Source organism: Primulina eburnea, chromosome 10 (genome assembly GCF_022965805.1).
Source record: "Primulina eburnea isolate SZY01 chromosome 10, ASM2296580v1, whole genome shotgun sequence".
NCBI lineage: Eukaryota > Viridiplantae > Streptophyta > Magnoliopsida > Lamiales > Gesneriaceae > Primulina > Primulina eburnea.
This window is the reverse complement of record NC_133110.1, coordinates 11982251-12007659: the sequence shown is the minus strand read 5'-3', so window position 1 is coordinate 12007659 and position 25409 is coordinate 11982251. Positions and strand designations below refer to the sequence as shown.

Here is a 25409-nt window from a genome sequence, read left to right as displayed (position 1 = left end):
AGATAGAGGTTAGGCAAATTTAGAAAAATCTTCGATGAACCGCCGATAGAAACCGGCGTGGCCTAGAAAACTTCTAACTCCCTTTACTGAGGCTGGTGGTGGAGGTTCTTTATGACTTCAATTTTTGCTTTGTCCACCTCAATTCCTTGCTCCGAAACCTTGTGCCCTAACACAATTCCCTCTTGTACCATGAAATGGCACTTTTCCCAATTGAGCACCAAGTTCGTTTCCTCGCATCTTCTCAACACGGATCTCAAATTCTGCAAGCACTCATCAAACGTTGCACCAAAGATAGAAAAATCATCCATAAATATTTCAAGAAAGGTTTCAATCATATCATGGAATATAGCAGTCATACAACGCTGAAATGTAGCAGGTGCATTACAAAGACCAAAAGGAATTCGGCGAAAAGCAAACGTGCCATAAGGACAAGTGAAAGTGGTTTTCTCTTGGTCCTCAGGTGCAATTGTGATTTCATTATACCCGAATACCCATCTAGAAAACAATAAAATTCATGCCCCGCTAATCTCTCCAACATTTGATCAATAAAGGGAAGGGGAAAATGGTCCTTACGGGTGGCATCATTCAGCTTCCTATAGTCAATACACACTCTCCACCCCGTAAAAGTTCTCGTGGGAATAAGTTCATTCTTTTCATTGGTGATCACCGTAATCCCACCTTTCTTAGGCACACATTGAACCGGACTTACCCAAACACTATCGGAAATAGGGTAGATAATACCTGAATCGAGAAGCTTAATAGTTTCCGCTTTCACTACCTCTTGCATCTTTGGATTTAGTCATCTTTGAGGTTGCACGAGAGGTGAGTACTTTTCTTCCATCAAGATTTTTTGCATGCATATCGATGGACTGATTCCCTTGATGTCTGCCACCTTCCAAGCGAATGCCCTTTTGTGCTCTTTGAGAACTTGCAACAATTTTTCCTCCATAGCATCTGTCAAAGCAGCAGAAATAATGACAGGCAACGAGTTATTCTCACCTAGGAATGCGTACTTTAAGTGCGGAGGTAAGGGTTTGAGTTCAAGCGTCGGTGGCTCCTCGATGCTCGCCTTTGGAGGGATCAAATCTCTGCGTTCTCCTAGGTCCTCCAGTTGCATCTTCATTGGCTTTCTCCATGGATGGTTGGCATTGAGATGTGCCACAATTTCAGTTCTTTCATCATCCAATTCCTCTTCTCCCAACTCAGTAGTGATAGTGGCCTCCAAAAGGTCCCTAAAAGCTTCCCGCACATAGTGAGACACAAGAGAGTCAAAAGCATCAATTCTAAAACAGCTATCAGAATGCAGTGTGTGCTTAAGTGCATTAAAGACATCAAAAGTAATCTCCTCCTCGCCCACTCGCAATCTCAACTTCCCTTCTTGTACATCAATCAGTGCCTTGCCAGTCGCAAGGAATGATCTCCCCAAAATTAGAGGCATCTCTGTATCCTCCTCCATGTCGAGCACCACGAAATCTGCAGGAAAAAAGAATTTGTCCACTTTCACTATCACATCCTCAATCACTCCGCGGGGGTACTTGACAGATCTGTCAGCCAGTTGCAGGGACATCCTCGTCGGCTTATGCTCTCCCAACCCAAGTTTCCTAAACACAGACAATGGCATCAGATTAATACTTGCACCAAGATCACATAATGATTTATGAAAAATAACATCACCAATCATGAAAGGAATAGAGAAACTCCCTGGGTCTTTTAGCTTCGGTGGGATTTTGTTTTGCACCAAAGCGGAGCAATTTTCAGTTAAGTTCACTGTCATGTGACCCTCTAACTTCCTCTTATTTGCTAAAATATCTTTCAAAAATTTAGCATAACTAGGCATTTGCATTAAAGCATCGGCAAAGGGAATATTGATATGCAATTTTTTAAACACCTCAAGAAACTTACCGAATTGTGCATCCAGTTTCGCTTTTTTCAATACTGCAGGGAAAGGTGGAGGAATAACAATTTTTGGTTGTGCAGTGGGTGCTAGTGTAGAGTTAGGAGACTTACCTTTAGATGTCGCAGTTTGCTCGTCCACTGTTTGAGTTTTCTCTTTTTCCCTTGACTCCAAAACTTTCCCACTTTTCAACTCAATAGCCTTCACTTGCTCTTTTGGATTAGTCTCTGTGTTACTTGGCAAGGTGCCTTGCTCTCTACTCGCTATCATCTTCGCTAACTGACCAATCTGATTTTCAAGCCCCTTTATCGACGCATCCTGATTTTGAAGTCTAGTTTCAGTGGATGAAATAAACTTAGACATCATTTGCTCCAAGTTGGACTTTTCTTCTCTAGGAGGGTCAGATCTGTACATCGGTTGTTTGCCATATTGTTGTCCTCCTTGCGGTCGATTCTGACTGTTTTGACCGCCCCATGAGAAGTTAGGATGTTGCCTCCACCCAGGATTGTATGTGTTCGAATAAGGGTCATGCCTTGGGCGGTTTTGGACTCCCACTTGATTAACTGGTGCCTCATTTTACACATAGAATGGATTGTCGTCTTGACAATCCTTCGCATAGTGTTCACCTCCACACTTTTCAAAGAATATCTCTTGAAGGCGCATAGCTGTGCCACCCACGTTCAAGCCATCCAGCTTCCTGTTCAATGCATCAAGTTGTGCAGTAATAGCAGAAAAATCAGTTACCTGGTGAACTCCTGCACTTCTCCGCTGGTTGTTCCTGTCAGATTGAGGATGATAACTGCTGGCAGCCATCTCCTCCAACAACTCATATCCTTCTTCCGCGGTCTTCCTCAAAAGGTTTCCACAAGCAGCAGCATCTATCATAGTACGGTTAGGAGTAAGCAAACCGTAATAAAATGTTTGAACGATTAACCCAAGTGGTAACTCGTGATGTGGGCATCTTCGTAGTAGGTCCTTGAAGCGTTCCCATGCCTCATATAAAGATTCCTGATCGAATTGAGCAAATGTTGTAATGTCTGCCCGCAGCTTCATGGTCTTGGAGGGAGGGAAGTATTTGATGAGAAATGCTTTCGCCATGTCCTCCCATTTAGCGATCGAACCTACAGGCAAACAATTTAACCACGCTTTAGCTTTATCACGTAATGAGAAAGAAATAAACGCAACCTAACAACATCATCAGAAACTCCAGTGAATTTAAAAGTATCGCAGATTTCAAGAAAATCCGCGATGAGCGTGTTTGGATCATCCACTGCAGTTCCTCCGAATTGGACTGTGTTCTGAATCATCTGGATTATGGCTGGCTTGATTTCAAAGTGATTTGCCCGCACGATAGGTCTCACAATGCTAGGGCGTGCACCCTCCAAAGAAGGTTGGGCATACTCCAGCATCGGTATGCGGCGTGGCATCTCGACTTGTCTATTTTCATGCTGTTCCTCCTCACGTTCTGGCTCGTGTCTCTCCATCAGTTCTTTAAGCCTCTGTTGTTGTCTTCTCCTGCGGAAGGTTCTTTCAATTTCAGGATCGAACTCAAGCTCCACGTCAAGTGACTTTGGCATGCACTGGAAGGGATATCTGTAATAAAATATGACGTGTTATTTCAAGAGAAATAAAATAATGCTAAAGAAAATAACTAAGAATAAAATTGTAGATTAACAGTCCCCGGCAACGGCGCCAAAAATTTGATCGAGGAAAACTTGCACAGTAAAATCCCCAATAAAAATATGATTTTGTATGCTCAAAATTTATCGCAAGTGCACGATGTCAAGTTATAATATAGTGTACGTGACTACGAGTATCGTTCCACTGAAGACTGTGTTTAACAATTATTATTTTCAGTTATTTAACATTTAGCAACGAAAATTGAGTTGTGTGATTATTCTACTAAACTCAGATAAATATGCAATTAAAAGGATTCAACAAGTAATGAATGAGAATTTATATCTAACATGATTGAGTTAAATTCAATGAGAAATGGATTTGTTGGGAATCTCGGTTCACCTACCCCTCGTTAATTAATTAATTCGTTCGATCGTGATCTACGCTTCCGACAGGATTTCCTATTCTATTGAACACTCTCTCTCGAGTTATGCCAAACTAATTCGACTCAATGAAGTAATTCAACGTCTTTAATTATTTATCAAGAGTGAATTGCATTTCGATCTATGAAAGCCCATAATTTTCGACCCTTAGGACTATGATTATCGACACGTATCCAATTTCATATATCTATGTAAATTGTAGATCCGCGGATTATACTACTCGATCCTATAACTCGTTATTCTCTCGAACTCACTCGTGATATGAAAACGTCGTTAAAGTAGCTACGCTTTAATGACACGATAAAACAGTAGTAAAATCAAGAATAACGCACGATCGAAATATAAATTAACTCAAATCAACGTTCGGGGTAGGATCCCCTTTAATCCCAACAAATAATGAGTTTAGCTACTAGAATTCATAGTAAAAATAAATGCAACAATGTTTAAAATGAAAGAAACTAGATTAGAAATACTAGGCGAGACGAAATCTACGAAGAACGATGCTCGGAAAACTTCGAATCTTCAATCCAAGCGCAAAGTTCTCTCCAAACGCTTGTGGCGACTCCAAAATCAAGTCTGAATCTCTTCCAAGTCGTCCCCTAGACCTTACCGTATCATCCCCTCTCGAAAATAAGGAATGGAATCGTCTGGTATTTTTTCCAAAAATACACCCGCGCCCGGGCGGATGGTCTTCGCAGATTCAGCTCTTCGATTTTCATTTGACGGGCTCGGGCGGATGTAAGTTTCCGCCCGGGCGGAAGGTCTTCGCAAATTCATCTTTTTTCTTTTCTTTGACGAGCCCGGGCGGACATAAATATCCGCCCGGGCGGATGGCTCTCTTGACTTTCTTCCTCTTTTTTAAGTTTCTTCACAAATCTCTGCATTTTCGCCCCTAAACACATGAGCGACAAAAAGACATAGATTATGCTAAAACAACACAAAATGCACGAAATCTAAGTGATAAATGCAACACAATGAAACAAAACACGATATGAAAAACAAGTAAAATCCACCTCTATCAAATTGCATGACTTGTTCTCGGATTTAAAGGCATATGAGTTTGAGCTTGAAGTTCGAAGTGGAGAAGAGCCCTTAGAAAATCCACCAACCAAAGCTCTCGCAGCTACCATTAACTCTACTACTACAGTTGCCCCAAGTTCATCTTCTGCTACTGCTATAGAGAACACTTCTGAGAGAAGTGCTGAACAGATATGCAATGACGCAATGTCATTATTTGTTAAGAAGTTTTCCAGATTCATGAGAAAGAATCACAAAACATTTCAAAGTCCCAACCGCAATTTCAAAAAGGAATCATCACCTAGTGATATGGCATGCTTTAACTGTGGAAAAGTTGGACACTTCATTGCTGATTGTCCAAAACCAAAGAAGGATGACCAGAGGAAGAAGGGTTTCAAACGCAATGATAAAAAGACCAGAAGAGACAGAAAGGCAATGATTGCAGAAGAAAGTAAGTCCAAATGGGCAGACTCAAGTTCTGAATCTTCTGGTTCTGAAAGCCATTCAAGTGAAAGTGATGAAGATGAGATCAAATGTCTGATGGTAAATACTGATTCAACCTCGACATCTGGAGAGGTATTTGACTTTGATTTTGATGAATTTACACGCACTGAGTTAGTCAAAGCATTACATGACATGGTAGAAGAGTATTCTAGACTTTCTCAATCATTCGAGGAAGTTAAGATCGAAAATCAGAACTTGAAAGATCATAACAGTAAGTTAACTTGCTTGCAAGTAGACAGCTGTAATGATTTACAAGTCGAGATGAGTAAATTAAAAACGGAGAATGAAAGAGCAAAAGCAGATTACCAGACGATGCTTTCTGAAAACCAGAAGTTATCACTACTGGTGAATGTTTGGAACAAGTCTTCTATTTCACTGGAAAAGATGCAAGAGTTACAAAAACAATCTGTAGACAGGAGTGGTCTCAGATTTTGTAATAATGAAGGCACTTCTGAAACGAATACTAAGCCAAAACTGGATATGTGCAAAGGGAAGTACATTCATTTTGTGAAATCCAGTGTGGTACAGAAACCAGAAGTACATACTTCCTCAGTTGAAAGGAATGTAAATCAGATGAACAAAAGAATGCATTATGGTCTGGGTTATGTTGAACCTAAAGAAAGAGTTGACCAGAGTTCTAGAATCAGAAGAGGATTCAACTCAGGAAGACAACCTCCTATGAAGGTTAAAAACTACCAGTACTACAATTCTAGACCTGTTCAGAAGAGATACAGGCCGGACAACAGAAACAGAAGGGAAGAACAACATGCTAAGATGCATAATGTTAGAAATAACAAACTCTCTGTTGCACACACCTCCATGGATACCCGAAGTACGAAAATTGTACAAATGTGGGTTCCAAAGGGACTAATAAGGATTGGACCCAAATATATTGGGTACCAGATACTAAAATTTGTATTTGCAGGAACAGGTGAAGAAAACCAAGATCAGTAGCTCAACGTGGTATTTGGACAGTGGATGTTCAAGACATATGACTGGACAGAAGAGTCCACTATCAGAAGTAGTAAATTGTGCCGGACCAGAGATAACCTTTGGGGACAACTCAAAAGGTAAAACCGTTGGTAAGGGTAAGATTATCCATGGTAACATCACTATTAAGGATGTGCTCTTAGTTGAAAATCTTTGTTATAACTTGATCAGTATTAGTCAATTATGTGATAATGGATTTTCATAGCATTCCAGAAGCACACTTGCACAGTTAAAAATGCTGATGATTCTACTGTTTTAACCGGAATAAGAAAAGGCAACACCTATAAAATTTCATGGAACATAGATCATATCATTGCCCCTACATGTTTAGTTGCATCTCTAAGTGATAAACACTGGTTGTGGCACAAAAGATTGAATCATCTGAACTTCAAGTCTATTAACAATCTCAAAAAGCAGAACTTAGTTGATGGATTGCCAGACATAAAATTTATTAAGAATCATGTATGTTCTGCATGTCAACTTGGTAAGCAAGTAAGATCTAGCTTCAAAAATAAAGGCAGCAAATCATCCTCAAGATGTTTAGAATTATTACATATGGACTTATTTGGTCCAATCCCTATTATGAGCTTAGGGAGAATGAAATACACCCTTGTTGTGGTTGATGATTTCTCTAGATTTACTTGGGTAATTATTCTTGCTGTAAAAGATCAAACCAGTAGCCTCCTGATCAAACTTCTGAAAAAGATTCAGAATGAAAAATCATTTTCTGTCATTAGAATCAGAAGTGATCAAGGTACTGAATTTACTAACAAGATTCTTGAGATATATCTAGATGAACAGGGCATTCATCATGAATATTCAGCTTCCAGGACGCCTCAACAAAATGGAGTAGCTGAGAGGAGAAACAGAACACTTAAAGAAGCTGCTAGAACAATGCTAGCAGATGCAGACATCTCTCAGCGCTTCTGGGCAGAAGCTATTAATACAGCTTGCTACAGACAAAACAGAACAATGATCAACAAGAGAAACGATCAGACTCCCTATGAAATATGGAAAGGAAGTAAACCGAACGTATCTTACTTTCATGTTTTCGGTTGTAGATGTTTTGTGCATAATAATGACAAAAATTATTTAGCTGCATTTTGATTCAAAATCTGACACTGGTTTATTTCTTGGATATTTTGCAGTTAGTAAGGCTTTTAGAATCTTCAATAATAAAACACTCAATGTTGAAGAATCTATTCATGTTGTCTTTGATGAAGACAACAGTGCTTCCGAAATTACTAACATATCTAATTTAAGTAGAAGGTTAGACAGAGTTCATCTGGAATTAGACAGTGAAGATGATGCAGAAGCAAGTGTCAAGGATATTCAAAATCCAGAACCAGACATTCACATTCCAGAACCAGCAGCTGACATTCCAGAACCAGCAACTAACATTTCAGAACCAGCAGCCGATACTCCAAAACAATCTACTGCTTTGTATGAAGATAATCTAAATCATTTTATTTGGAAAAAATCTCACCCTCCATCTTTGGTAATTGGAAATCCAGCAGCTCCACTAAGGACCAGAAGACAGATGATAAATGAATACATGCATGCTGCTTTTATTTCTCAAGATGAACCAAAGAAGATTGAAGAAGCTCTTCTGGATCCTAGTTGGATAGAAGCTATGCAAGAAGAGCTGAATCAATTTGAGAGGAATAAGGTTTGGTTTCTAGTACCTAGACCTTCTCACCAAGATGTCATTGGAACTCGGTGGGTATTCAGAAACAAACTAAATGAGGAAGGAACAGTTGTAAGAAACAAAGCAAGACTGGTTGCACCAGGATTCAGACAAGAAGAAGGAATAGACTATGATGAAACCTTTGCACCAGTAGCTAGGCTCGAAGCTATCAGAATATTTTTAGCCTTTGCTGCTTTCAAAAACTTCAAAGTATATCAAATGGATGTGAAGAGTGCGTTTCTTAATGGTCTACTACAAGAGGAAGTCTATGTTGAACAGCCTCCAGGTTTTTCTAATCATTTATTACCAAATCATGTTTTTAAATTATACAAAGCATTGTATGGTCTGAAACAAGCACCTAGGGCTTGGTACGACACACTTTCACAATTTCTCATTAATCATGATTTCATTGTTGGTACCGTAGATAAGACCTTGTTTACCCTAGTAAAAAACAAGCACATATTATTAGTTCAGATTTATGTTGATGATATCATATTTGGGTCAACTAACCCCAAGTTATGTGCAAAGTTTGCTAAGTTAATGCAGGAACAGTTCGAGATGAGCATGATGGGAGAATTAACATTTTTCTTAGGACTTCAAATCAAGCAACTTGATACTGGAATCTTCATAAATCAAGCTAAGTATACAAAAGAACTACTGAAAAAGTTTGGGATGGAAGCATGCTCTGCTGCTTCCACTCCTATGAGTTCGTCTACCAAACTTGATAAATATGAAGGGGGAATTCCAGTAGAGGTAACTCAGTATTGTGGTCTTATTGGATCATTATTATATCTTACTGCCAGTAGACCCGATATTATGTTTGCTGTTTGTATTAGTGCGAGATTTCAATCTAACCCCAAACAATCTCATTATAGTGCTGCTAAACGTATTTTAAAGTACTTGAAAGGAACTCAAAATGTAGGCCTCTGGTATCCCAAGGATTCGTCGTTTAATCTTATTGGATACTCAGATGCTGATTATGCAGGATGTAAACTGGATAAGAAAAGCACAAGTGGTTTTTGTCAATTTCTTGGTGATAGGTTGATCTCTTGGTTTAGCAAAAAGCAGACTTCCATAGCCACGTCTACTGCAGAAGCAGAATATCTTGCTGCTGGAAGCTGTTGTTCTCAAATACTTTGGATACAACAACAACTTAAAGACTATGGAGTTCAAGCTTCTGAATCACCTATATTTTGTGACAATACCAGTGCAATTGCTATATCGCATAATCCAGTAATCCATTCCAGAACTAAGCACATTGATATCAGACATCATTTCATTAGAGATCATGTGCAAAAGAAGAACATTCGTCTGGAATACGTTCTTACTGATCAGCAAGCAGCAGACATATTTACTAAACCTCTGCCAGAGAATAAGTTTTCTTATTTTCGAAATACACTTGGATTGATAGATTTAACTTAATTATTTGTTGTCTTCATCTCATTTATATAGTATGGATTAATTTTCTTTTGTGGTTGTTCAAGTTTTAGTTTGCAGAAAATAAAAACTGAGCGAAGGAGACAATCAGTAGACAAAATATGAAGTTTTATTAATAATAAAAGCGGGGGCGTACATCCTTAACTTCTTCCTTAATGTACTCTCTCCAGAATGCCAACCAAGTGGTCAGCTCTTCGGTGGAGGTACGCAAGAACTCCTCTGAAAAAGCAATCTTTTTCAGAGTCCTCTGCTCCTTTAAGAGCATGAGGAGGTAGACGTCATCATCAGAGAAAACGTCTGCTCTATCAGCACTATGGAGACGTCGATAATACTTCTCCATTGCTACCAGTTGTTTGGTAGTAGCCAACAACCCAGCTTCAAAGGAGGATCGAAGCTCATGGACCTTAGTCCAAGTGGCAAGTGTTTTCATCAGCACCTTGTATTCTATTGCTTGTTTCCTTGCAGCAATCGCCTCCTTCATAAACTCCTCGGCCAAATCAGGACTATTACCTCTTGCCATTTCTCTTAAGAATGACTATCTGGTTTACCCACTTGATTCATATTTATAGATGACAAACCAGGCACCAAAGTTCAAAATAGTCTTGCCTACAGTAAAGAATATGAAGCATCCCATATAAAGCTATCATCGGTTCAGTTACCAAGTATTATCATTAAATAATTGCACTAATTTAGGTAAAACTTTATTCTGGTTCTCTGTGATTTTGTGTCAGATGCAGAAGGTATTTTGTTTCATTAACAAAACAAGGAATTTTTTTTTTCATCTTCCAGTAGAAGCTATCATAAGACGACATATTTCCTTCTGAACTTAATTCATTATCTATCATTTATTCATTTTACTCATTTAACATTGAGTTGTTTGCAGAAAGGAATAAAGGAACACCAAGTACTTCAACTGAAATTTTATTAGAAATCTTCCCAGTACATCAAACAAAGCAGAAGTTAAAAAAATTTCAAGACAATCGAAACGTCTTCTGAAATTCTAGACTAATTAAGCTTATGTCTTCAGTAATATCAGCAGCTTGTAGTATTTGTCGCAAAGTATTTCATCAAGAAAAGGAGGGTCTTCTTCGAAAAGATTCCAGCAAGCTTGGGTCTTGTAAGAATCTAGCAAGCTTGGGTCTTGTCAGCACTAATGTATAATCAGATGCCTCACAGAAGATATCAGCATCATCGATCCACCAGCACTCTCTTATTGCATTAGAATGCTTCTGAAAGGGATTGATGCTACATCTCAATCTTAATGAAAGCAAACAATCTCTTTGATTGTCGATATTACAACTCCAGGAGTTTGATCCAAGGATCATTATGTACAGAATGACTTCTTCCAACATCCTCTTCGCAGCAAGCTGTCTTCTGAACATTCTTGCCTCGGCTTCTGGATCAGATTTTACTTTTATTTTTTTTCATTCGAGTTTTATTTAAATGTATACTTAACCTTGTTTACTCCTTGCAGGAATTTATAGTGATATTCAAAGGAGATAAGGATCATTGCGACTGTTCAAATTCAACGGTTTAGATTGAAAAGATTGTCAAGGGTCGCCTGGTGTTTAATATCCATTATTACTGCATTAATTGAGGGGGAACATATTTATGACATTTATATTAGAAACTGATTTGTCTTTTCGATAAAACAATATATCTATCAGAAGTTGTTGAAGTGCTCCATTTGTTTCAGCACCTTATCCACATTCCAATAAATGTTATCATAAAACGACAAATCAGCTTCTGTTTTTCATTTAGAAACCGCCTCGGACAGCCAGCCAATTTTTTTAAAATATTTTGAAATGAGTAGAGTAACTGACACATTTGCCTCTATCTCTACTAACATATCGACACGTGTCCCTATGTTTACTAACGGCTGTACATATCATTTGTTAACTGATCATTTTTCGTCTTCATTACGCTTTACGACTCAGATTATTTCCTTGCCTCTACTGCTTTCTCACATCTACTGCTAATATACCTCTTTTCTCTCTCAAACTTAGAAATGACCGCAGCTTATACTTTGATTGCTTATCAGGTGAATTTTGCATATGTTTTAACTATTAAGGATGATAATCTTGTCAAGATGTTCAAATCATTGGAAAAGTCTGGGCTTCGAAAATTCTTGGAATCGCCTGCTGTTATCTACAAGTCTGCTCTTCTAGATTTCTATGCTAAAGCAGAAGTTGTGGAAGGAAAGATTACCTATACACAGGGAGATGCATCAATCTCTATTGATGCTGCACTTCTCGGTTCCACTTTCTTCCTACCGATTTCTGTACTTTCCGAGCTCTCGGACATATCAAAGGAAGACATGTCCATCGCCTTGACAAATTTTTCAGCCACAGGAGAAGAACTTTCACCCTCATGCTTCAAGAAGCTACTGAAAATTGAGTACCAGGTACTCGCTGTTATAGTAGCAAAAGACTTGTTAGTTAAGGATGGAACCTTTGACAAACTAACAAAAGAAAAGGTTCAAGTGATCGTGGCCATCACTTCTGAAAAGAAAGTAGATTGGGGTCGTTTTCTGTTTCGTATTATGAAGGATATGATTCTCAGGAAAAGTACTGGATTTGCTGTACAAATCAGTACAATGTTGAAAGATGCTGGTTTTCCTGGAACAGCAGAAGAGGATGGCTCTTCGGTGACCATGACTGATGCTGATAGCGTGCTTGCTTTAAGGCCAAAGCCAACCGTTGGTGAGTTTGTGGCCATTAAGAAGGAGATTGGAGAATCTCAGGCTGAGGGACAAAAGAAAATTAAACGAAAACGAGTTGTGGTTTTGTCTGATTCTGACAAAACGGAATCTGGAGAATCAGCAGCACCCACTCAGCAAGCTTCACTGCCTCCCACTTCATCCAAGAAGAAGCCACGCACCACCATCCGCACCAAGAAAACAACAGCTCTTTCTGAACTGGAAAATGTCCCTCTTCGACAACTTTTTCCAACAGTTGTCTCATCCACCAAAGCCAAACTAATTGAATCAGGGCCTTCACCTGCTCAAAGCTTCAGACCAACTTCTGGTGTGGTCATTCGAGAATCAGCTACTGGTTCTTCTGCTTTTAAACCAGTAGTCTCTGCCTCTTCTGAAAAAGGGAAAGGTAAGATTACTGAGTTGTCTGAATCACCGGTGGCTCCCTCCTCAATCCAAACAGCAATTGATCTTCATCTGGAAGAAATTGAGATCTCAACCAGAGAAGATATGAAATTCTTTGACGATTGGCTTAAGGTACGAGTCTACCATCCAATAACCTTTTTGAAAACTACTGGTGTTTATGCTCAAACAGTCGAAAATGAGAAAAAGGTTTTTGATGCTGCCGGGACACGAAATGTGTTAGAAGCTATAAATCGTCGAAATTACATTCTGGAAAAATTCAAACTGCAGAAGATGGACACTGTTCTGAAAACTTTAAAGTCAAATTTTGACTCTTCTAGTCCTACTGCTTTTCATGACCAGAATTTCATTCAAATTTTGTCGGAGCAGCTGACAATTCTATCTGAACAAATTGCTAATAAGGAAAAGGCCTTTTCTCGGCCTCCAAAGTTCAGTATCACTTCTGTCCCCACCATTTTGAAGAGTCAGACAGTTGAGGAACCGACCAAAGCTTCTTCTGAAGTCAATGTCTCTAGTACTCCTGCACCTGTAGAAGTTCCTACTCAATCATCATCTCTGATCTCTGTTCATGATCTGGCCTCTGTTGATGAGGTAATTGAATCGATTGTGCCGACCCAAAAGCACAAGTTGACTTGCGTCAAGTTATTCCTACTTCTACTGATCTTTCTCCAGAATCTGCAACTGCTGCTGCCAATGCTACCGTTATGGCTACTGCTTCCTCATCTCTTCCAGCACTTGAGCATTTTTCAGAAGCTCATCAAGCTGACATGGCAACTTTGTTGCATACTTCACCCTCTGTTGTTGAGCCACAAGCTATATCCGAACCTGCTGCTGACTTGCAGCAAACAAAAGAAAGGCCAACAGAACAGTCTACTGCTTCAGAAGGACCTTCTGCTGAACCAGAACCAGCTGTTACGACTCAAGCAGAAGCTGCACATTCTTCTATTCCTTCTTTGCAGTCTCCTGAGCGCATTGCCAGAATTGAGGAAATTAAACAACGATTGCAAGCAAGAACTCCTTCCCCAGTTGTGGAACCATTTGATCTAGAATTCCAAATTGATGCTCTACAAAAGGATCTTGTAAATCTTTCAGACTTAGTCAAGCGGATATCTTATGAAAATGCCGCAGAAATTCATGACGCTCAGTTCTTCCGAGACCGTATGTCTAAAGAAATACAGAACACGGCAGGAATCGATGCATAAAATGTATGCTGAGATCATTGTTTTTCGACAGGCTATCTCAAGAAATTCCGGTCAAATCACGCTTGCTCAATCGCACATACTTACCTGGATCACCGAGCATGATGATATGTTTCGATCAATCTCCACTACCATGGACCTGATGGATGCCAAGATTGATTCTCAATCTCAAACTCTCACTGCTATAAATGATCGAGTTTCTAATCAGGCTCCATATCTAGGAGATGCTGACAAATGGCATTCACAACTTATCTGGGCGAATGGATGAACTACTTGCTAGGGTCATTCCTGATGGGCCAAAAAGGAGGAAGAAGATAGAACTGGAGCAAGTAGCAGCAGATCTCATTCAACTGGAAGGAATCAAAATCCAGATGAAGCTACCTTCAGAGATATTGGAACAAATTAGTTCTCTTTGTGTCCTAATTAACTAATTTATGTTTTACGTGATTTTCTCTGGATATCAATTGTTTTGTTTATCTAATCCGTTCTTTTCTCTACTTTACTAACACAGAACATCTAGGTTTTGGCATCACCACAAAGGGGGGAATTGTTAGAATTAAATTTATTGTGGAGATGCTAAGGAAAAACCAGTAGATGTTGGGTTAGTACAAAACCAGTAGATGTAAACCAGAAGCACTTAGATCGCGCTAAAAACAGTAGCATCACTTATCAAGTACTGCTTAAACACATAATTTCTTAGCTAAAACCAAAACTAGAAGGATACAAAATTCGAAATATACACTAACAGAATCTTGCGTATCTCAAAGTCTCTAAATATTACCGTTGATCTATTAACGTGATACTAGCATTTATTGCTTCATTAAATGCCATTAAATGTTATACGAGAACATCTAAGACGGTTTACCATTTTTTGTATGAATTGAGACTGATTATTTTTAATGTATTTTGCAGGGTCCATTTTAAGCAATAAAGCTGAACCACTGAAAAGTTAAAGAGCCGTTCAGATTTTGAAACGTTAAATGGAGCCTATATATGGAGATGAAGTATTTTGTCAAGTGTATCGGTGTTGAAACAAAAAATCTGAATCAATAATATCATTCGAGCATTGTTAGAACTTTCAGTTATCTAAAAAGCTCAACACTGAAAAAGCAGCACACGCTTCATTGCATACTTTTGATCATCAAGATCATATTGTGCTAGTTATTCTCAGTTATATCTTCTTAATCTATTCATTTCACCAACTCATTGATAGAAGAATTTGTAACTGGAAAAGAGTCTTTTCCAGAACTTAAGATCATTCAAGAAGTTGAGTTGTAAAGCTAAAAGTTTCAATAGGCGAAGGGTAAGTCCTGTTGAAGTGGGTGTGTACAACTGCTGTACTGTATTCACCAAAGTCTTTTAGTGAAACCTTTTGGAAACAGAAGAAGGGGAGACGTAGAAGATTCATCTTCGAACTTCCAGAAACAAACCTCGTGCTATCTACTGCTTTTCTGCTTTATCATTTTTCACCCACTAACCAACAGATCGTTTTTCGCACATTATCTTGAGATATGCTGGTCTTTGAACTTGAACAAGAATTGCTAATATCTCTAACATGATTTTAGCACATCAAAAGAAGAATTTATTAAGTTTGTCGTTGAGTTTATTCAACCCCCCCTTCTAAATTCAACCCGATCCTCCACAAGTGGTATCAGAGCAGAGTTATTCTTGTTCTGAAAAATATTTAACAGACACGGCAAATTTCAGCAAAGTTCCAATGTTGATGCATAACCGTCGCTATTATTGCGACGGTTAGCTTGAACCGTTGCTATATAGCGACGGTTTATGAAAACCGTTGCTTATCAAATTAAGCGACGGTTTATGTAAACTATCGCTCTATAGCGACTGTTTTGATAAAACCCGTCGTCTTAAAATTAAGCGACGGTTGATTGAAAACGGTCGCTAACATAGCGACGGTAGAATACAAGACCGTCGCACATGGGCGACGGTTTGTGGAATTGTCGCAATATTAGCGACGGTTGATGAAAAACCGTCGCTAATATAGCGACGGTTTTCATAAACCCGTCGCTATTATAGCGACGGGTGTTAGTGAATTGTAGTGAACCGCGCTATGAATGACAGTTGTAAGTTTATCCACTCTCAAATCCAAATCACGTTCTAATAACTTCACTACTCTATTCTTCAATTCTAAAGCCATCAATCTTTGTTCCTGAAGTAACAATCAATATCTCATCCAATAATCGGACATCATAAATCTTCAATGGCTTATAAAAAAACATGGTCTGAATCTCTTTCAACCGATACAATATCATTTTCCACGAACTTAAGAATCTCTTTATTCGTGTTTAATAGTAATTCTTGAACTTCTTTATCAAACTCATTAAAGTAAACATTGATCAACATCGAACTCAAGGCAGATTCTTGAGGCAGACCCCTGCCTAAACAAACCCCACCCAATTCAATGTTGACTATCTTACATTCAAACAACCTTTTTATCAAATCTAGAAATGCCTTATCTTAAATTTTCTCGCCCAGTATCAAAAACAACTTATCAATATGGTCAGAACTAAATAATTCACGATCAAATTTAACAATAAATCACCCACTTGGCTTCACCACCGAATTGTTTAAATACCAAATCGATGTGTGGCGGCCCAAGTTTGCTCGCTTGTCATAGCAAAAGGTAGCAAACCTAAAAACTTATGCATAAACCATAAAACTTGTTTGAACTCTCTCCAAAGTAACTCTTTTATTACACATATATCTAAATAGAACATATTTTTAAATGTTAGTTTTCTATATATATATATATATATATATATATATATATAACATTCAAAACAACACTCTATTTTCCCACTTTTTTCTATTATATTTTTATGGAAAAGAATTTCGACAATGAAATTATAAGCTATAAACTTTACACACATTATTGTAGTTCTTCGCAGTGAAATTTGATGGATCTGACTGCTCTAATGGCAGAGTATTTTTGGGAACTTAAAAGCATGAAATATCACTATATCGGTAACTATAACTTTTTCATTATTTATAATATTATATTATTATTTTATATAATATAACAATTTTCAGTCACACCATAAATTCAACATGTGTTTTTCGATTCGATCACCGGTCCGGTTATGAAGGTGATCCGGTTATGAAAACATTGAAGTATACTTTTGTTTCCAACATCAGTCACAAAAAAATTATGTTTCAACGTTTACAGTTGTTCCGATTAAAAAATCACGCAGTTTCCACACAGTTACAAAAATTGTGCTTCCCAGATGACTACAGGATATTGTTGCACGTCCCATCCTCAGGTTCTCATTCAAGAAATCTTCGTTATATAAGTATTCAATTCAACGTTTCCTTTCATGTCGCCATTTATACACGGGTCTTGAAGTGGTACTAACCATTTCATCTTCACGCAGTTTGCGTTTCTTACCCCTTTTCTGCATCAATGATGCATCAAAATGATTACCCTACAGCGAAACAAGGAAAAAATGAAGTGTGTAACGTCCTCTCTGAAATATTGATACCTATAACTCTTTCTGCATAGACATATCCGTGTATATTTTCTCTAGATCTTTTAACCGTTTTTTTTAGCCTCTAGCTCTCGATATGAAGAATCCGTCTTCCTGCATGTTGACCGTGTTTCAATACACGATTAAACTAAACTCCTCAACCACAAATTCTAGTCTAACTTCCTCGATATAGAAGAGAAACAAAAGTAATATGAAGGCCTAAAGCCAAGGAGAGACTGAAAAGAAATTTGAAAATCAACCAAAGCAAAACTCATCAAAAGGAAAAGGATTTGTGCACGGCGGACAGATAACCAACCATTTGATTCGATAAAGTTATGTTCTACAAGAAACAGAAAAGTCATTTGGAATAAAACTAAATACCCAAAATCAAAGTAGAAAGATACATCATAGAAAAAGGATTAAATTTTAGGAAAAATGCAGCAACGATTGCCAACAAGCAAGACCCTTTAGGGAATATGATAGATAGTAGTTCATGATACAAGAAACGTCAGTTGGGTTTAAATTCTCTTGCACTTGTGCATCAATTCGATTTCTTGAACCAAAGTTTGTCAAGTGGCAAGGATAAATGATGGAGAAAAGTATCATCCCCTAATTCCCATAAAATTTATACAAAGATACAGCACTCACAATGACGGGATAGTATTGATCTCTGGGAAGAAATAGAAGCCCAGTAGAAAGTCCAGACAAGACAAAAAGGACACACGACCATAAATATTTATCATGCACGCATAAATGGAATTATAATTAACTCACATAGCATGCGATTGATATTCCCAATTGGTATATATTTGTGAACAACAAATCTAAAAAAGTTTTTGAAGAGAAAACTCGAACAATAGCAGGGAATACCAAAGAAGTAGAAATTGAAAACTAAATTCAATAAGAAAAATAAGATATTATGACAAGGCGCCAAATATCACCATATTCAATCAACAAGTGAGGTATTGATAACTTAAAGGGGGTAAAGTACGGGTGGTGAAGAGACAAATGAAAGAGCTGTGAGGACAGGCAGACTAAAGCAAATTATTTCTGATTGTCAAGGAAAATTTGTAGTCCACTTCGTTTTTGCAATATAGCTTATGGATTGACGGTAATGTTATCATTCGGTACTCGGTAGGGATCTTAATTGTGGGGAGGCAAGTAGAAACAGGTTATCAACCTGGCAATCCAATTTCGTAGGAGGCAATTGACAAAAAAAAATAGCTTTCAGTACCTCCAAATAACTTTAGGCAAGTCTTTAAAAGCTGATGGGTTCACTTGTTCTGAAGATTTTTTGCGTACTTCTCTTGCCTCCTCCCTAGAAAGAGAATCAACAGCCAGCCAACATACTTCATGAAACACAAAAATATCTACTAAGCTCAAAATGCTATACTACTGAGCAATATTTGCCATGCACCATTTTATGCATTAATACTTTGTGTGACCAGTACATTACCACAAAATCACTGTCTTGGATGAAAAAAAAAATCTGTCATTTGCAGACACACAAGTGTAAACATGGAATTCAAGTGATTCAAACAGAAGTTCCAGAGAAGACAGTCTCATTGCCCCTTGGTCATTGAACTTTTGAAATTGGCCTAAGGATAGTTTTATATTAATTGCCTAGATTACATATTAGACGTTCTTTCTAAAGCATAAGGGAATAAATTGACTTTGAAGAAATAAATTAATTGAGCTATCAGAAGCGAGCATATCTAATAATGAGAAAAGAATAAACTTTGGTAGTGACATAACTGTTATAACATGAAATTGACTACTCTAAAAAATGGGTATGAAAACTATCATGAATCAGCAGAAAAAGGGCTTGATCACTCACCTGTTGCCGGCATAATAAACATGTTTGGATGATGACTGATTGTCAAGAGAATGCAGCATACCACTAAGTCTTTCAATTTTCTGCATCCAAAAAGTTAAATTTCAGAATAAAAAACCTGCATGACAGCTATCTCGAGAATCCGAGACCCAAAAAACCAGAAACTCTAAAATAAAACCTTTTTTCAGTTTGAAGCTTCTGCAAAATATATCCAATGTCTTGGGTCTTCATCAACATCAGCTCTTCGTTAGTGTACTTATTAGCCTGGATCCTTTACAAAATCCACATTCAACAGCTAATATTCAAATTACACTCAAATAAATATCCTCAAGAGAGAACAGATAACCTCATAAAAATAAAATTTTCCAGCTTACTCAGGTTTATGGACTCCGCCAACAGTTTTTGTTTTAATCATCTTGAAGTAAAATTCATCTGGGTTCCTCAATGCTGCTTTTTCCTTAAGTTTCTGTTATAAACACTGTAGAACCCGGAATTTAGACTGCGTACAAGCCATGCATAATTCTATTATTTTAAAAATTTAATTGACTTCAGTGCATGTTTATTTTAATGCATTTCTTTGAAGTTAATTATTTTAGTTCAGTAGTTTGAATTTTAGCATTTCAGTTATTTCAGTGAGACCGGACCGGAGTTGGAGTTTAGAAATAAAGTTAAGACTTCAGAAAATATATCCAGAACTTTATTTGGATAGATAGTAAATTAATTTAAGTTGAAATGGAGTTTGAAGAATTATTTAAATTAAGTTGAGATAAGTAGTAATTTGAATTTTGAGAAGACTTGGCCACCCCTTTTATCCCTTGTATTGTGGATCTCCCCCCCTCAATATCTAGAACACCTTCTCCCCTCTCCCTTGCACGAAAACAGCAGCCCATTTTCAGATCTAGAACCGTGAGGAATAGCTAGAACAATAGGGAGAAAATCGAGAGCCAAGGGAACCAAGAGAAGCCACTCCGTCTCCGTGCCGCGTCGTCGTCTCTTCATTTCGTTGTTCATTAAAACGAAACCAAGGCATGTACATATGTTTTTCTAAACCTCAATCAAGTCATATTAACATTATTTTCATGATTCATGACCACCCTTCCATGCCAAAAACGAAATACAGCACAGAATTTTTAAGGAAACACATGCAGATTTTTTTTTTGAGTTCTTGAGCAGCTTTACGGTTTCACTTGTTGTGATGTTTCAGGTGGATGGCTCGACTCCAGGCTCCCAAGGCGACATCTAGGCATGTACTAGGATGGATTAGGACCACTTTGGTCCATTAAAATCAGCCCCCATGCATGAGAGAAATTGAGATGACAGCAACTCCCCTTTGCTGTCATTTTTGTGCTTCAAATTTCAGTTTTGTTGTCATGGGAAGAGATCTGATCTTGGCTGCCCCAGGGGCTTATAGCCATGGTTAGATCACTTCCCTAGCATGTCTAAGACGTGACTAAGTCGCCCTTTTGGTGGCTCGGTCCATGGCTCCTCGGTTTTTAAATCAAAACAACAAAACAGCCCCTCCCCTTCTCGCCCCTTCGGTTTTTGACAGCTGGTGTGTCTTGGCTTGTTTGGGTTAGATTTCGAGTCATGGCTGGCCTAGGGCCAGTAGCCATGGCTAGGACCCTTCCCTAGCAAGCATAGGACGTGGTCAAGTCGGCCATAAGTGGCTTGAGCCATGTCCCAAGTCGTTTGGACAGAAGCAACACAAGTGTCCTCTCGGCCCCTTCATTTTTGACAGCAGGTTTGCATTTCGTTTTTGTGGCTTGGTGTGGATCTGGTTCGGCCTTATGCCCTTAGCCACGGTCCATACCACACCCCAAGATGTCTAGGTCGTGCCACGGTAAATTGATGGCCACTGGAACGACGCAAGACATCGATCAAAGCAAGACACTACGCACTACACAGCTGCTGGATTTTTTTTGACAGCAGGTTGCTGTGCCGGTGCGAGGGCTCTTCTGAGTTCTTGGTTGGCTTTTAGCCTATGGCCTTGGACTGGACAGTGCCCCATTGAGTTAGGAAGGTCATGTTTTTGACCGTTCGTGATTCGGATCATTTTTGAGGTCGTTCGAGAATTTACGGTGCGATGTGCCAAATTGACTCTCGATAGAGTGTTTCATGTTTTGGCCTCCATTTCACCTAGATTTCGACCCTCATAATTTTAGGAGCATAAATTCATAATTTTAAGCGTATTTTAATCATGACGTCACGTTGGTTCAGTGTTGGTTCGGGTTGGTTTAAAGTCATGATTAAATACGAGGTCGTTAGAAGTATTTGTCGCATTTTAGAAATTTAATTTCATCAATTTGCCAAAGAAAATCCATTGCATATTTTATGGCATATTTAGGTCGCAGCGAGCCTGGGGACGATCCATTCCAGTTGGTAAAATTTCAGGATATTTTCATTATCGTCAGTTAATTATTTTACGTGCATGAAAACAGAAAATGATTATTTTGAGATTTATGCGATATGGCTTGTGGTTCATTCACTATGTGGGAGCATTATTTATACGGTCGCCAGTGACCGCTCAGTTCAGGTTGGTACCATCGGGTCTTCAGTGACCGCTCAGTTCAGGTTGGTACCATCGGGTCTTCAGTGACCACCAGCTCAGTTTCAGGCTCCCCGGTAGTCAGTTACCGATCAGTTCAGCTTAGTGCAGTGGCCACAGGCGTAAAACATAATCTCAACAGAAAAGTTTTATCAGTTATTTCAGTACAGGCTCCAAGGAGCAATTATTTTTACTGTGATTATCAGTTCAGCATGCACGTATTATAATTGCTCAGTACAGATTATTTTCAGCATGTCTCATGGCATGATATTTTATCCCATGCATATTTTACTTCAAATTTTACTCGTTACCTGCGATATATGCATGCTGAGTCTTTAGACTCACTAGACTTGATTGTTGTAGGTACTGATGAGGCCAGGGCCGAGGGCGGGGACCAGTGAGCTAGCTTGGGTCGGCAGTAGTGGCACCCGAGGACCTCAGTACAGCAGTGTTTATTTTATTCCGCAAACTAATTTTATTCAGTCGTCAAACATTTTTAAATTGTTGTTGTTGGAAAACAATTATTTTATTCCGCTGCTATATTTTTAAACATTGAACTTGATTCATCGATTGATTTTATGAGAAAGGCCATTTAAGTTCTTTTAAAAAGATTTGATTGGTACTACTCATATAACGAAGGTGCATCTTCTTTTCGGTAGCTCATCACATAAGAACTCCAAAGTTAAGCGTGCTTGACTTGGGGCAATTTTGGGATGGGTGACCTCCTGGGAAGTTTTCCAGGGTGCGTGTGAGTGAGGACATAAGCACGCTGGAAAGACCCGTCTTGATACAGTGAGGACAGTCGTCGAATCTGTGGCGTTACAAGTGGTATCAGAGCCGACCTCTCTTAGTACGGTGTGGTTCGGGGACGAACCAAGCGGAAGCTGGTGGGCATGTGAGGCCCGGGGCCGAAGAGGGCGGGGGGTGAACGCCGGTGCCATCAGTTGCACGGACAATGAGCGGCTCCTGGCAGGCTTCTAGGTGAAGGGAACATGAATGAACCGACCCACACGGGAATGAGAGGGATTCCGAGACTGGGCAATGTAATGGACTGAACAGTTGAAGAGGGCTTAAAAAGAAAATTTTTAAATTTCCGCAAATTTTCAAGCAAGTCTTTTCGGGCCTTCACAGTTGGTATCAGAGCGGTGGTTCTGTATAGGGTTTCACTACTACTGACTGCGAGAAGCTCACGAATCCACGTCTTCGGTCTGTAAGTTTTACATTTCAGCATTTTATTTAAAGCACGAATTTTCAGACATTTACAAACACGCAGAAGCGACTTACCATAAAATAAGAACTCGCCAAATTTCGTTCATAAAATGCTACCAAAACCAACAAGACGCAGGGTAGTAGAAATTACCAGTAAATTCTGCTCCTTTTGGTGATAGGCTCGTGCACGAATGACATAATCTTTATGTTTTTCGAGCAGCCCAAATTTCCTTCTCAAATGCCTGGTACACCCAACAAATCATCAATTGAGTGAACCGGAAATATACGTCAAAATATTTCAAAACGGGCAATAAAGAAATTAATGGCCCCAAAAATTAATCACACTTACGGCTGAGCGTGCTCCTTTTGAGCTTTTCTTGGAATAGAATTCCTTACAGACGACATCTTATGCTAGCAAAAAAAATTCACAGAACTTTAAAATCAATTTACGCACTTCATAAAGGCAAAAACCACTACAGAAAACATAAAGGGCTAACAAAAATCTTGAGTTGAAATATTTTAACCGTGAAACAGCGAAGATTATCGGTACAGAAAAAAACAACGGATTTCTTTCGTATTTACACCAAATTCAAAATAATTATTAAGCATGGAAGACTCGCCTGCGGAAAGCGGTGAAGGCTTAGGGTTTAAAGGAGACACCAATGCAGAGAATCTTGATTTGATGAAAAGTATTTTATATTGTGGAAAACAAATTATTCTAAATTAACTAAAATTCAATCATGCAAATTGGCTTCCGGATTGAGTGCAAAAACTTATGTGAGATGATATCACGAATCGTATTTTGTGAGATAGATCTCTTATTTGGATCTTCCATGAAAAATATTACTTTTTATGCTAAGAGTATTATTTTTTATTGTTAATATCGGCACGGTTGACCCGTCTCACAGATAAAGATTCGTGAGACCGTCTCACAAGAGACCTACTCCTGATTGAGTATACAAATACACACACAACACACAAAATTATGATATCACATAAATAAAAAAACAAAATCTTGATATTATATTAAAAAATTTAGAAATAATTTTTATATGATTTTCTTATAATTAACTAGAATAATTACTTAAATATGATAGTATTTTATTATTTTAAATTTATGAAATTGTTAGAGATGATATCATATTTTAAAAGATTAATTTGGTTTATAAACATAAAGAAATATTTATTAGCATATTATAATTATAAGCGAACCACAAAATTTATAAAAATAGGCTTTGGCGATATTTTTTATTAAACAAAATAAAATATTTTATCATTTGTTTGAGCTGATTTTTGTTACATAAAAATTAGATAATGACATTAAATTTAATTACTTCAGGTCTCTTAATGTTTAATAATACTAATATCATTGTGCATGCAATTATTTGATTAGAGTTTCATTAATTTTTAGATTAAACTATGAAGATTGATATTGAAAATATTAATGATTCTTTTGTTATAGTTTGGAATTATTATTTAGATAATGAAAAGGGTAAGGCGACGGTTTTAACGACGGTTTCGCGATCCGTCACGGAGGCTGCGTCGCATTCTAGAAGCGACGGTTTTTCAACTCCCGTCGCTTATAGAGACGATTCTTTGGAAGAAGACCGTCGCTATTGTTGCGGCGGTTTTAAGAAACCGTCGTTAATATTAAGCGACGGTTTATACAAAACCGTCGTTAATATTAGCGACGGTTTCTTACAATCCGTTGCTATATTTATCGATGGTTTTTAAAAAAAACCATCGTTTAAGAAGCGACGGTGTTTATCAATAAAATCCATAAAAAATAACTACTACGCAAAATTTAAAATTATGTATTAAATTTTCTGTAAAAAAAAAAACTTTAAAACCTGATTTGCGCGAAGATATGCAGCTTCACGTAATGCTGGAAGATAGCACCGACGAGGAAATCTACGAAATAAATAGGAAAAAATGTTAGTAAAAAATAAAAAAATCGAAACTTCGAAAAATTTGATAGAGTTTCGCTACTACCTGAGATAGATGAAAAATCGTTCAAGGTAATGTTCGCGAACCTCGGTATATATAGAATCCTAGCGACGGTTTTTGCCCAAACGGTCGCTATATAGCGACGGTTTTTTCGTAAACCGTCAGTATAATAGCGACGGTTTGGCATATACCGTCGCCGAACTAGATCGGCGACGGTTTGTTTATAACCATCGCGGATCTAGATGGACGACGGTTGATGCATAACCGTCGCTATTATTGCGACGGTTATCATAGCGACGGTTTTACGAAAACCGTTGCTTATCAAATTAAGCGACGGTTTATTTAAATTGTCGCTCTATAGCGACTGTTTTGATAAAACCCATCGTCTTTAAAATTAAGCGACGGTTGATTAAAAACGGTCGCTAACATAACGACGGTAGTACGGTTTGTGGAATTATCGCAATATTAGTGACGGTTGATATC

The 25409-nt window shown here is 38.2% G+C and overlaps 1 non-coding gene and 1 pseudogene across 1 annotated transcript; one reads left to right on the top strand and one right to left on the bottom strand.

The window, feature by feature from the left end:
• The window catches only part of LOC140803109 (probable U3 small nucleolar RNA-associated protein 11), a 32226-nt pseudogene extending 8842 nt beyond the window's left edge, over positions 1-23384 (bottom strand).
• LOC140804082 (small nucleolar RNA R71) lies at positions 2838-2943 on the top strand. The gene has a single exon (XR_012112041.1). It is a non-coding gene; the product is annotated as a small nucleolar RNA R71 (small nucleolar RNA).
• Positions 23385-25409: the final 2025 nt, after the last annotated feature.